Raw genomic sequence first — 13,816 nt, forward strand, 5'->3', positions numbered from 1 at the left:
TGTGACTCCACTTTCAAGGAGCTATGAACCTGTACTCCTAGATCTCTTTGTTCCATAACTCTCCCCAACGCCCTACCATTAACGGTGTAGGTCCTGGCCCGATTCGATCTACCAAAATGCATCACCTCACATTTATCTAAATTAAACTCCATCTGCCATTCATCGGCCCACTGGCCCAATTTATCAAGGTCCCGCTGCAATCCTAGATAACCTTCTTCACTGTCCACAATGCCACCAATCTTGGTGTCATCTGCAAACTTACTAACCATGCCTCCTAAATTCTCATCCAAATCATTAATATAAATAACAAATCCCTGAGGCACACCGCTGGACACAGGCCTCCAGTTTGAAAAACAAACCTCTACAACCACCCTCTGTCTCCTGTCATCAAGCCAATTTTGTATCCTTGTCAAAGGCTATGCTGAAGTCCATGTAGACCACGTCTACTGCACAGCCCTCATCTATCTTCTTGGTTACCCCTTCAAAAAACTCAATCAAATTCGTGAGACATGATTTTCCTCTCACAAAACCATGCTGACTGTTCCTAATCAGTCCCTGCCTCTCCAAATGCCTGTAGATCCTGTCCCTCAGAATACCCTCTAACAACTTACCCACTACAGATGTCAGGTTCACCAGTCTGTAGTTCCCAGGCTTTTCCCTGCCCCCTTCTTAAACAAAGGCACAACATTTGCTACCCTCCAATCTTCAGGCACCTCACCTGTAGCTGTCGATGATTCAAATATCTCTGCTAGGGGACCCGCAATTTCCTCCCTAACCTCCCATAACGTCCTTGGATACATTTCATCAGGTCCCGGAGATTTTTCTACCTTGATGCGCGTTAAGACGTCCAGCACCTCCCTCTCTGTAATATGTACACTCCTCAAGACATCACTATTTATTTCCCCAAGTTCCCTAACATCCATGCCTTTCTCAACCGTAAATACCGATGTGAAATATTCATTCAGGATCTCACCCATCTCTTGTGGTTCCGCACATAGATGACCTTGTTGATCCTTAAGAGGCCCTACTCTCTCCCTAGTTACTCTTTTGCCCTTTATGTATTTGTAGAAGCTCTTTGGATTCTCCTTTGTCTTATCTGCCAAAGCAATCTCATGTCCCCTTTTTGCCCTCCTGATTTCTCTCTTAACTCTACTCCGGCAATCTCTGTACTCTTCAAGGGATCCACTTGATCCCAGCTGTCTATGCATGTCATATGCCTCCTTCTTCTTTCTGACTAGGGCCTCAATCTCCCGAGTCATCCAAGGTTCCCTACTTCTACCAGCCTTGCCCTTCACTTTATAAGGAATGTGCTTACCCTGAACCCTGGTTAACACTCTTTTGAAAGCCTCCCACTTACCAGTCGTCCCTTTGCCTGCCAACAGACTCTCCCATTCAACTTCTGAAAGTTCCTGTCTAATACCATCAAAATTGGCCTTTCCCCAATTTAGAATTTTAACTTTTGGGCCAGACCTATCATTCTCCATAGCTATCTTAAAACTAATGGAATTATGATCACTGGTCCCAAAGTGATCCCTCACTAACACTTCTGTCACCTGCCCTTCCTTATTTCCCAAGAGGAGGTCAAGTTTTGCCCCCTCTCTAGTCGGGCCATCCACATACTGAATGAGAAATTCCTCCTGAATACACTCAACAAATTTCTCTCCATCCAAGCCCCTAATGCTATGGCTGTCCCAGTCAATGTTGGGAAAGTTAAAGTCCCCTACTATTAGCACCCTATTTTTTTTTCTTGCAGCTGTCTGTAATCTCCTTACATATTTGCTCCTCAATTTCCCGTTGACTATTTGGGGGTCAGTAGTACAATCCTATCAAAGTGATCTCTCCCTTCTTATTTTTCAGTTGCACATTCTGACATCAGTTTAAAACTGCACATTCTGTCATCGGTTATAACTGCACATTCTGACATTGGTCTAAAAATGCACATTTTGACATCAGTTTAAAACTGCACATTCTGACATCAGGATAAAACTGCACATTCGGACATTGGGTTAAAACTGCACATTCTGACATTGTTTTAAAACTGCACATTCGGACATCAGTTTAAAACTGCACATTCTGACATTGGCTTAAAACTGCACATTTGGACATTGGGTTAAAACTGCACATTCTGACATTAATTTAAAACTGCACATTTGGACATTGGGTTAAAACTGCACATTCTGACATCAGGTTAAAACGACACATTCAGATATCAGGTGAAAACTGCACTTTCTGAAATTGGTTTAAAACTGCACATTTGGATATCAGGTTAAAACTGAACATTCGGACATCAGGTTAAAAATGCACAATTGGACATCAGCTTAAAACTGCACATTCTGACATTGGTTTAAAACAGCACATTCTGACATCTGTTTAAAACTGCACATTCTGACATCAGTTTAAAACTGCACATTCTGTCATCGGTTAAAACTGCACATTCAGGCATTGGTTTAAAACTGCACATTCTGACATCAGTTTAAAACTGCACATTCTGTCATCGGTTAAAACTGCACATTCTGACATTGGTTTAAAACTGCACGTTCTGACATTGGTTTAAAACAGCACATTCTGACATCAGTTTAAAACTGCGCATTGTGACATGAGTTTAAAACTGCACATTCGGACATCAGGTTAAAAACGCACAATTGGACATCAGCTTAAAACTGCACATTCGGACATGAGTTTAAAACTGCATATTCTGACATCTGTTTAAAACTGCACATTCTGACATCAGTTTAAAACTGCACATTCTGTCATCGGTTAAAACTGCACATTCAGACATTGGTTTAAAACTGCACATTCTGACATTGTTTTAAAACTGCACATTCTGACATTGGTTTAAAACTGCACATTCTGACATTGGTTTAAAACTGCACATTCTGACATCAGTTTAAAATGGCACTTTCTGACATCAGTTTAAAACTGCACATTCTGTCATCGGTTAAAACTGCACATTCTGACATTGGTTTAAAACTGCACATTCTGACATTGTTTTAAAACTGCACATTCTGACATTGGTTTAAAACTGCACATTCTGGCATCGGTTTAAAACTGCACATTCGGACATTATTTTAAAACTGCACATTCGGACATTAATTTAAATCTGCACATTTGGACATTGGGTTAAAACTGCACATTCTGACATCAGGTTAAAACTGCCCATTCTGACATTGGCTTGAAACTGCACATTCTGACATCAGGTTAAAACCGCACAATTGGACATCAGCTTAAAACTGCACATTCGGACATGAGTTTAAAACTGCACATTCTGTCATCGGTTAAAACTGCACATTCTGACTTTGGTTTAGAAATGCACATTCTGACATCAGTTTAAAACTGCACATTCTGACATCAGTTTAAAACTGCACATTCTGACATCAGTTTAAAACTGCACATTCTGTCATCGTTTAAAGCTGCACATTCTGAAATTGGTTTAAAACTGCACAATCTGACATCAGTTTAAAACTGCACATTCTGACACCTGGTTAAAACTCCATATTCTGACATAAGGTTAAAACTGCACATTCGGACATGAGTTTAAAACTGCACATTCTGACATCAGGTGAAAACTGCACATTGTGACATCAGGTTAAAACTGCACATTCAGACATCAGGTTAAAACTGCACATTCTGATATCAGTTTAAAACTGCACATTCTGACATCAGTTTAAAACCGCACATTTTGACATCAGTTTAAAACTGCACATTCGGATAGCAGGTTAAAACTGACCATTCTGACATTGGCTTAAAACTGCTCATTCGGACATCAGGTTAAAACTGCACATTCTGACATTAATTTAAAGCTGCACATTCGGACATCAGGTTAAAACTGACAATTCTGACATTGGCTTAAAACTGCCGGCCGACACGCAGCTGGGGAGCGCAGAACCCGGAAGCAGGCCTTAATGGGTCCAATTATCCCGCGATCGCGTGGGGGACGCACACAATTACCCGTCCGCGTTTTCGACGCTCCCGGAGGACCACCCGCTGGGAACCCGCAGGCCTGCTAAATTCGAGCCCCAGGTTAAAACTGCACATTCTGACATCAGTTTAAAACTGCACATTCTGACATCAGATTAAAACTGCACATTCTGACATCAGTTTAAAACTGCACATTCGGACATCAGTTTAAAACTGCAGATTCTGACCGGTTTAAAACTGCACATTCGGACATCAGTTTAAAACTGCACATTCTGACATCAGTTCAAAACTGCACATTTTGACATCAGTTTAAAACTGCACATTCTGACATCAGTTAAAAACTGCACATTCTGACATTAATTAAAACTGCACATTCGGACATCAGGTTAAAACTGTACATTCTGACATTGGCTTAAAACTGCACATTCAGACATCAGGTTAAAACTGCACATTGTGACATTAATTTAAAACTGCCCATTCGGACTTCGGTTTAAAACTGTAAATTCTGACATCAGATTAAAACTGCACATTTGGACATCAGTTTAAAACTGCACGTTCTGAAATCAGGTTAAATCTGCACCTTCTGAAATTGGCTTAAAACGGCACATTCGGACATCAGGTTAAAAATGCACATTCGGACATGAGTTTAAAACTGTACATTCTAACATCAGATTAAAACTGGACATTGTGACATCAGGTTAAAACTGAACATTCTGACTTCAGGTTAAAACTGCACATTTTGACATCAGTTTAAAACTGCACATTCGGATAGCAGGTTAAAACTGACCATTCTGACATTGGCTTAAAACTGCTCATTCGGACATCAGGTTAAAACTGCACATTCTGACATTGGCTTAAAACTGCACATTCAGACATCAGGTTAAAACTGCACATTGTGACATTAATTTAAAGCTGCACATTCGGACATCAGGTTAAAACTGACCATTCTGACATTGGCTTAAAACTGCACATTCAGACATCAGGTTAAAACTGCACATTGTGACATTAATTTAAAACTGCCCATTCGGACTTCGGTTTAAAACTGTAAATTCTGACATCAGATTAAAACTGCACATTTGGACATCAGGTCAAAACTGCACATTCTGACATCAGTTTAAAACTGCACGTTCTGAAATCAGGTTAAATCTGCACCTTCTGAAATTGGCTTAAAACGGCACATTCGGACATCAGGTTAAAAATGCACATTCGGACATGAGTTTAAAACTGCACATTCTAACATCAGATTAAAACTGCACATTGTGACATCAGGTTAAAACTGAACATTCTGACTTCAGGTTAAAACTGCACATTCGGACATCAGATTAAAACTGCACATTCTGACATCAGTTTAAAACTGCACATTCTGACATGGGTTTAAAACTGCAGATTCTGACATCGGTTTAAAACTGCACATTCGGACATCAGGGGCTCGATTTTAGGGTCGGGTTACCTGCGGGTTTCCAGCGGGGGGGCCCCGAAAATCCCGATCTCCGATCACGTGACCGGATTCGGACGAAATCCCGGCCACTTCCGGGTACCGCGCTGACGTGCGGGGCTGCGCGCGCAAGCCCCGCTGGTGGGAATCCCGCAGGCAATTAAAGCCAGCGGGGTTCCACTTGAGAGCACTTAACTTGCTCGTTGTGGTCAGTTAATGAGCTGAAGCAGCTGTTAAAAGAGGAAGTGTGGGATTTTACGGTCAAAGCAGTCAGTTTCCCACACTGGGGGAAACAGGACCCTTCAAACCAGGCGTGTTGCAGCCAGCAGCCTGTGCCAGGTGCCAAGGTGCGCTCCACGGGGGAGCGCCCTCACCCACGCAGGAGGCCACCGCGTCACATAGGGCAACCCCTGCCCTCCACCAACCCCCGCCAAGCCAGAGGACAGACCGACACGAAACCGCAGCCCCAGTCCGAGGACCCACCCACCTACCCTGCACAACCCCTCACACCAACACCTGCCAGATGGGTGGTGCGTTGACATCGTCGGAGGACGAACAGGATGACCAGCCCCAGCAGCCTCGCAGTCCACGCCGTCCGCCTCGGAGAGGTGGGGCCCCCCAACACGGTGCTGCGGCACACCCACCTGCACAGCAGGAGGGAGGGCAACCGCAGAGAGAGATGCGTCGCAGGAGGCACTACCCTCCGCACAGGGTGTACAGAGCGAGGCTCAGCTTCATGGACCTCTCCGAGGAGCAGTGCATACGGAGGCTCAGAGTCAATCGCCAGGTAGTCGCCGACATCTGCAGCCTCCTTAACGACGAGCTGCTCCCTGATGGACCAAGCAGCATCTTCTTACCTGTCGCCGTCAAAGTCACCACTGCCCTCAACTTCTTCGCATCCGGTTCCTTCCAGGGTGCCACCGGGGACATCACCGGGGTCTGTCAGTCCTCTGCACACAAGTGCATAAGGCAGGTCACCGATGGGTTGTTCCGCAGGGCCTCCCACTACATCAACTTCGCCATGGACGAGCGCAGCCAGATGGAGAGGGCGGTTGGATTCCATGCCATGGCCGGCTTCCCACGGGTGCAGGGTGTCATCGACTGCACCCACATCGCAATACGGGCACCTCCGCATGAGCCAGGGCTGTTCATCAACAGGAAGGGGTATCACTCCATGAACGCCCAGCTCATCTGTGACCACCGCCAGAGATTCCTACACGTGTGCGCCAGATACCCCGGCAGCTGCCACGATGCCTTCGTCCTCAGGGAGTCCGCCGTCCCGCCCATCCTGCAGGCACCCAACGCCGGCAACGGCTGGCTCCTCGGCGACAAGGGGTATCCCCTCCACACGTGGCTCATGACACCTCTGAGGAACCCCATCACCGAGCCGGAGCGTCGGTACAATGACAGCCACACTGCTACCAGGTCTACAATTGAGCAGACCATAGGGCTTCTCAAGATGCGCTTCAGGTGCCTTGATCGTTCTGGGGGAGCGCTCCAATACACACCATTCAGAGTGGGACGAATCATAGTTGTCTGCTGTGCCCTGCACAACATGGCCCAACAGAGAGGGGTGCCGCTGGAGGAGGCCCCATCCACACCCGCCACCCACATTGAGGAAGGCGAGGGCGAGGAGGAGGAGGAGGAGGAGGAGGAGGCGGAGGCGGAGGAGGCGGAGGAGGAGGACGCGCCCGAGGATGTTGGACGACCCATGCGCCGAGCCGCGACTCACCGGGATGGTCGCCGGGCCAGGGACGCACTCATACGTCAACGGTTCTCCTAGAGTCAGACACTGCGAGGCGCTCGCATCTCCTCACCTGCACATGCGAGCGGCCATACCAGCCCCCTCCACTGAAGAGTGCTTCCAGTAATCCTGCACCCACAGCAGTGTGCCCAATGGGTGGCAGCAGGTGTTCGCCGTCATGATGGCCTCCACGGAACGCAACTACTGCACAAGCCGCGGAAGAATGGACGAGAGGTGGCAGGAGTGGTGAGAATAGACTATTTAATATGTGGAATGTGACATCATTTAAGAAACAAAGTACAAAATAATAAACACCCTGGTGTATTCCCTTTGTGATTATAAGGCCTTTGGAATTCTTCTCCGGGAACCCCTACGTGGTGCTACCCCTGTGGCTCCAGCAGAGGTAGTGGCAGGTTGCTCGTCTTCTTGCCTTGACCGGGTAGATGCTTTTGGCGGACGGCCCCTGGGTTTCGGTGCCCGTGAGGGCACCTCCACAGACTGCTCCTCCTGCACCGGGGCAGGGGCAGACTCGGCCACCTGGAGAGGAGGCACCATTGCGGGTGCTGGTTGAGAGGTGGGCGACGGGTGGGACGTGGGGACGCCTTGAGAGGCGTCCCCGCTTCCATGTCCCCGGTCACCATCATCCCTCTCTTGGCCTCGGCCCACATCACCCCTTCCACCCTGCTGGACGGCAGTTTGGATGGCATGTGTGAGGCCTTGCAAGGCCACCCCTAGTGTATCCCTCAGCCTGTTGGTGGCGTCGGAATGTTGCTCACCCTGAATCCGTACAGACGTTGTGAGGGCCTGCAAGGACTCGAAGTGGAGCTGTGCGTGACGCTCGAGGGAGGCCAGCCTGTCCTCCACCGCAGACAGTCCCGCACCTACCCGCGACACTGTGTCGCCGGTACCCTCCTGTGCCTGCGCCACCAATGCCCACATGCAGGAGGTGGACTCCTCCATCGCCTGCGCTATTGTGGACAATGCACGCGGCACCTCTGCCAGCACCTCAGCAATTAGCTGGTGGCCCTCGACGACTCTCCTTTTCTCTGGTGGCCCCCTGGGTTCAGCATCTGGGTCCGGCTGAGCAGAGCCTGGAGATGAGTGCTCCCTCCGTCGCGGACCCTCCGCGGCTGCCCCTGCCACCAGGGTCTGCTCATGCTCCCTCGTGCGCAGTGACTCACCAAGTGCTACCCCAACTAGTTGGCGAGGGGGACCCACCGAGGCGCGTGTCTCTGCGCTGGTGGATGGTTGGCTCTGATGTGACGATGCACCCTCAGAGACCGCCATGTCCTCTGAGGAATCGCCCTCCATGCTCGCTTGATCCAAAGACGCACCTGCAAGAGAACAGAGGGCACTTTGAGGCATGTGGACCAACTTGACAGTGCGCCTGACGGCAGGTGATGATACGGTCACTCGCGATCATGGGTGTTGAGTGTCAGCTTTCCCTTACCAGCCGTTTCGGCAGCGACACACTCGCCATCGGCCACCGACAGGCAATGTCGCGTGCGGGCGAGGTCGAGCGCCTCCACCTCTGCGTCGGTGAGCTCCACCACTTGCGGCGGCCCACCTCCGGTGCGTGCCCTTTCGCGGTTGTTCTTGCTCCTCTTCTCCTGTGAAGGCAAAACACAGATGTGTGAGTGGGTGCGTCTTGCATCGTGAGACGCATCGAGCATCGGTGTGGTTGGGTTGAGCGTGGCGCGGAACGGATGGGAGGAAGTGTGGGCCACGTGCCCATCCCATTGCATGGGGATTGGGGTGTGTGGTAGTGTTCGGGTGGGGTCAGGGACGGTGGGTACTTGCGTGCACGGCGAGGATGGTGAATGAGTGGCTGTGAGGATTGCTGATGGAGCGCAGTGGTGGCTGTGCAGGAGGGGGTTGTGATCTGCTTGGCGTGATGGTGGGGACGGGATGTGGGAGGGTGCGTTGGTGTACTCACCTTGCCAGACCTAGTCAGGTCATTGAAGCGCTTGCGGCACTGCTCCCAAGTCCTTGGGGTGTTGCCCCTGCTGCTCACCTCCGCCGCCACCTCTGCCCATGCCTTCCTGGTTGCGGCGGCAGGGAACTTGCGCCCATCCTCAGGGAAGAGTGTTTCCCTCCTCCTCCTCACGCCCTCCAGCATCAGCTGCAGTGCCAGATCTGAAAAACGGGGCGCAGCCTTTCCCCTTGGTTGAGCCATTCTCCCAGACCTCTTGCTTGCAGCAGGAGGGGCTTTGGGAGACTGCCCCTTTAACTGGAGCTCCTACATCGCGTCGACGGTACTGCGCATGCGCAGCCGGCCGGCACGCAGCTGGGGAGCGCAGAACCCGGAAGCAGGCCTTAATGGGTCCAATTATCCCGCGATCGCGTGGGGGACGCACACAATTACCCGTCCGCGTTTTCGACGCTCCCGGAGGACCACCCGCTGGGAACCCGCAGGCCTGCTAAATTCGAGCCCCAGGTTAAAACTGCACATTCTGACATCAGTTTAAAACTGCACATTCTGACATCAGATTAAAACTGCACATTCTGACATCAGTTTAAAACTGCACATTCGGACATCAGTTTAAAACTGCAGATTCTGACCGGTTTAAAACTGCACATTCGGACATCAGTTTAAAACTGCACATTCTGACATCAGTTCAAAACTGCACATTTTGACATCAGTTTAAAACTGCACATTCTGACATCAGTTAAAAACTGCACATTCTGACATTAATTAAAACTGCACATTCGGACATCAGGTTAAAACTGTACATTCTGACATTGGCTTAAAACTGCACATTCAGACATCAGGTTAAAACTGCACATTGTGACATTAATTTAAAACTGCCCATTCGGACTTCGGTTTAAAACTGTAAATTCTGACATCAGATTAAAACTGCACATTTGGACATCAGTTTAAAACTGCACGTTCTGAAATCAGGTTAAATCTGCACCTTCTGAAATTGGCTTAAAACGGCACATTCGGACATCAGGTTAAAAATGCACATTCGGACATGAGTTTAAAACTGTACATTCTAACATCAGATTAAAACTGCACATTTTGACATCAGGTTAAAACTGAACATTCTGACTTCAGGTTAAAACTGCACATTCTGACATCAGTTTAAAACCGCACATTTTGACATCAGTTTAAAACTGCACATTCGGATAGCAGGTTAAAACTGACCATTCTGACATTGGCTTAAAACTGCTCATTCGGACATCAGGTTAAAACTGCACATTCTGACATTGGCTTAAAACTGCACATTCAGACATCAGGTTAAAACTGCACATTGTGACATTAATTTAAAGCTGCACATTCGGACATCAGGTTAAAACTGACCATTCTGACATTGGCTTAAAACTGCAGATTCTGACATCGGTTTAAAACTGCACATTCGGACATCAGGTTAAAACTGCACATTCTGACATCAGTTTAAAACTGCACATTCTGACATCAGATTAAAACTGCACATTCTGACATCAGTTTAAAACTGCACATTCGGACATCAGTTTAAAACTGCAGATTCTGACCGGTTTAAAACTGCACATTCGGACATCAGTTTAAAACTGCACATTCTGACATCAGTTCAAAACTGCACATTTTGACATCAGTTTAAAACTGCACATTCTGACATCAGTTAAAAACTGCACATTCTGACATTAATTAAAACTGCACATTCGGACATCAGGTTAAAACTGTACATTCTGACATTGGCTTAAAACTGCACATTCAGACATCAGTTTAAAACTGCACGTTCTGAAATCAGGTTAAATCTGCACCTTCTGAAATTGGCTTAAAACGGCACATTCGGACATCAGGTTAAAAATGCACATTCGGACATGAGTTTAAAACTGTACATTCTAACATCAGATTAAAACTGCACATTGTGACATCAGGTTAAAACTGAACATTCTGACTTCAGGTTAAAACTGCACATTCGGACATCAGATTAAAACTGCACATTCGGACATCAGATTAAAACTGCACATTCTGACATCAGATTAAAACTGCACATTCTGACATGGGTTTAAAACTGCAGATTCTGACATCGGTTTAAAACTGCACATTCGGACATCAGTTTAAAACTGCACATTCTGACATCAGATTAAAACTGCACATTCTGACATCAGTTTAAAACTGCACATTCTGACATCGGTTTAAAACTGCACATTCTGACATCAGTTTAAAACTGCACATTCTGACATCAGTTCAAAACTGCACATTCTGACATTAATTAAAACTGCAGATTCGGACAGCAGGTTAAAACTGTACATTCTGACAGTGGCTTAAAACTGCACATTCTGACATTAATTTAAAACTGTACATTCTGACATTGGCTTAAAACTGCAATTTGGGACATCAGGTCAAAACAGCACATTCTGACATCAGGTTAAAACTGCCCATTGTGACATGAGTTTAAAACTGCACATTCGGACATCAGTTTAAAACTGCACATTCTGACATCAGTTTAAAACTGCACATTCTGTCATCGGTTAAAACTGCACATTCTGACATTGGTCTAAAAATGCACATTCTGACATCAGTTTAAAACTGCACATTCTGACATCAGGATAAAACTGCCCATTCTGACATTGGCTTAAAACTGCACTTTCGGACATCAGGTTAAAAATGCACAATTGGACATCAGCTGAAAGCTGCACATTCAGACATGAGTTTAAAACTGCACATTCTGACATCGGTTTAAAACTGCACATTCGGACATCGGGTTAAAACTGCACATTTCGACATCAGTTTAAAACTACACATTCTGACATTGGGTTAAAACTGCACATTCGGACATCGATTTAAAACTGCACATTCTGACATTGGGTTAAAACTGCACATTCGGACATCGATTTAAAACTGCACATTCTGACATCAGGTTAAAACTGCACATTCTGACATCGGTTCAAAACTGCACATTCTGACATCAGGTTAAAACTGCCCATTCTGACATTGGCTTAAAACTGTCCATTCTGACATTGGCTTAAAACTGCACATTCGGACATTGGCTTAAAACTGCACATTCGGACATCAGGTTAAAACTGTCCATTCTGACATTGGCTTAAAACTGCACATTCGGACATCAGGTTAGAATTGCACATTCGGACATCAGTTTAAAACTGTACATTCTGACTTTAATTTAAAAATGCACATTTGGACATTGGCTTAAAACTGCACATTCTGACATTGGGTTAAAACTGCCCATTCTCACATTGGCTTAAAACTGCACATTCGGACATCAGGTTAAAACTGTACATTCTGACATTAATTTAAAAATGCAAATTTGGACATTGGTTTAAAAATGCACCTTCTGACATCAGGTTAAAACTGCCCATTCTGACATTAGCATAAAACTGCACATTCGGACATCAGGTTAAAACTGCCCATTCTGACATTAGCATAAAACTGCACATTCGGACATCAGTTTAAAACTGTACATTCGGACATCAGGTTAAAAATGCACAATTGGACATCAGCTTAAAACTGCACATTCGGACATGAGTTTAAAACTGCACATTCTGACATCAGTTTAAAACTGCACATTCGGACATCAGTTTAAAACTGCAGATTCTGACATTAATTTAAAACTGCACATTCGGACATCAGGTTAAAACTGCACATTTCGACATCAGTTTAAAACTACACATTCTGACATCGGTTCAAAACTGCACATTCTGACATCGGTTCAAAACTGCACATTCTGACATCAGGTTAAAACTGCCCATTCTGACATTGGCTTAAAACTGTCCATTCTGACATTGGCTTAAAACTGCACATTCGGACATCAGGTTAGAATTGCACATTCGGACATCAGTTTAAAACTGCACATTCTGACATTGGCTTAAAACTGTCCATTCTGACATTGGCTTAAAACTGCACATTCGGACATCAGGTTAAAAATGCACAATTGGACATCAGCTTAAAAATGCACATTCGGACATGAGTTTAAAACTGCACATTGTGATATCAGTTTAAAACTGCACATTCGGACATCAGGTTAAAAACGCACAATTGGACATCAGCTTAAAACTGCCCATTGTGACATGAGTTTAAAACTGCACATTCGGACATCAGGTTAAAAACGCACAATTGGACATCAGCTTAAAACTGCACATTCGGACATGAGTTTAAAACTGCACATTCTGTCATCGGTTAAAACTGCACATTCTGACATTGGTCTAAAAATGCACATTCTGACATCAGTTTAAAACTGCACATTCTGACATCAGGATAAAACTGCCCATTCTGACATTGGCTTAAAACTGCACTTTCGGACATCAGGTTAAAAATGCACAATTGGACATCAGCTGAAAGCTGCACATTCAGACATCAGGTTAAAACTGCATATTCGTACATCAGGTTAAAACTGCACATTCTGAAATTAGGTTAAAACTGCACATTCGGACATCAGGTTAAAACTGCACATTCTGACATCAGGTTAAAACTGCACATTCTGACATCAGGTTAAAACTGCACATTCTGACATCAGGTTAAAACTGCACATTCGGACATCATGTTAAAACTGCAGATTCTGACATCAGGTTAAAACTGCAGATTCTGACATCAGGTTAAAACTGCACATTCTGACATCAGTTTAAAACTGCACATTCTGACATCGGTTTAAAACTGCACATTCTGACATCAGTTCAAAACTGCACATTCTGACATTAATTAAAACTGCAGATTCGGACAGCAGGTTAAAACTGTACATTCTGACAGTGGCTTAAAACTGCACATTCTGACATTAATT

This window comes from Heptranchias perlo, chromosome 1, assembly GCF_035084215.1.
Source record: "Heptranchias perlo isolate sHepPer1 chromosome 1, sHepPer1.hap1, whole genome shotgun sequence".
Classification (NCBI taxonomy): Eukaryota; Metazoa; Chordata; class Chondrichthyes; order Hexanchiformes; family Hexanchidae; genus Heptranchias; species Heptranchias perlo.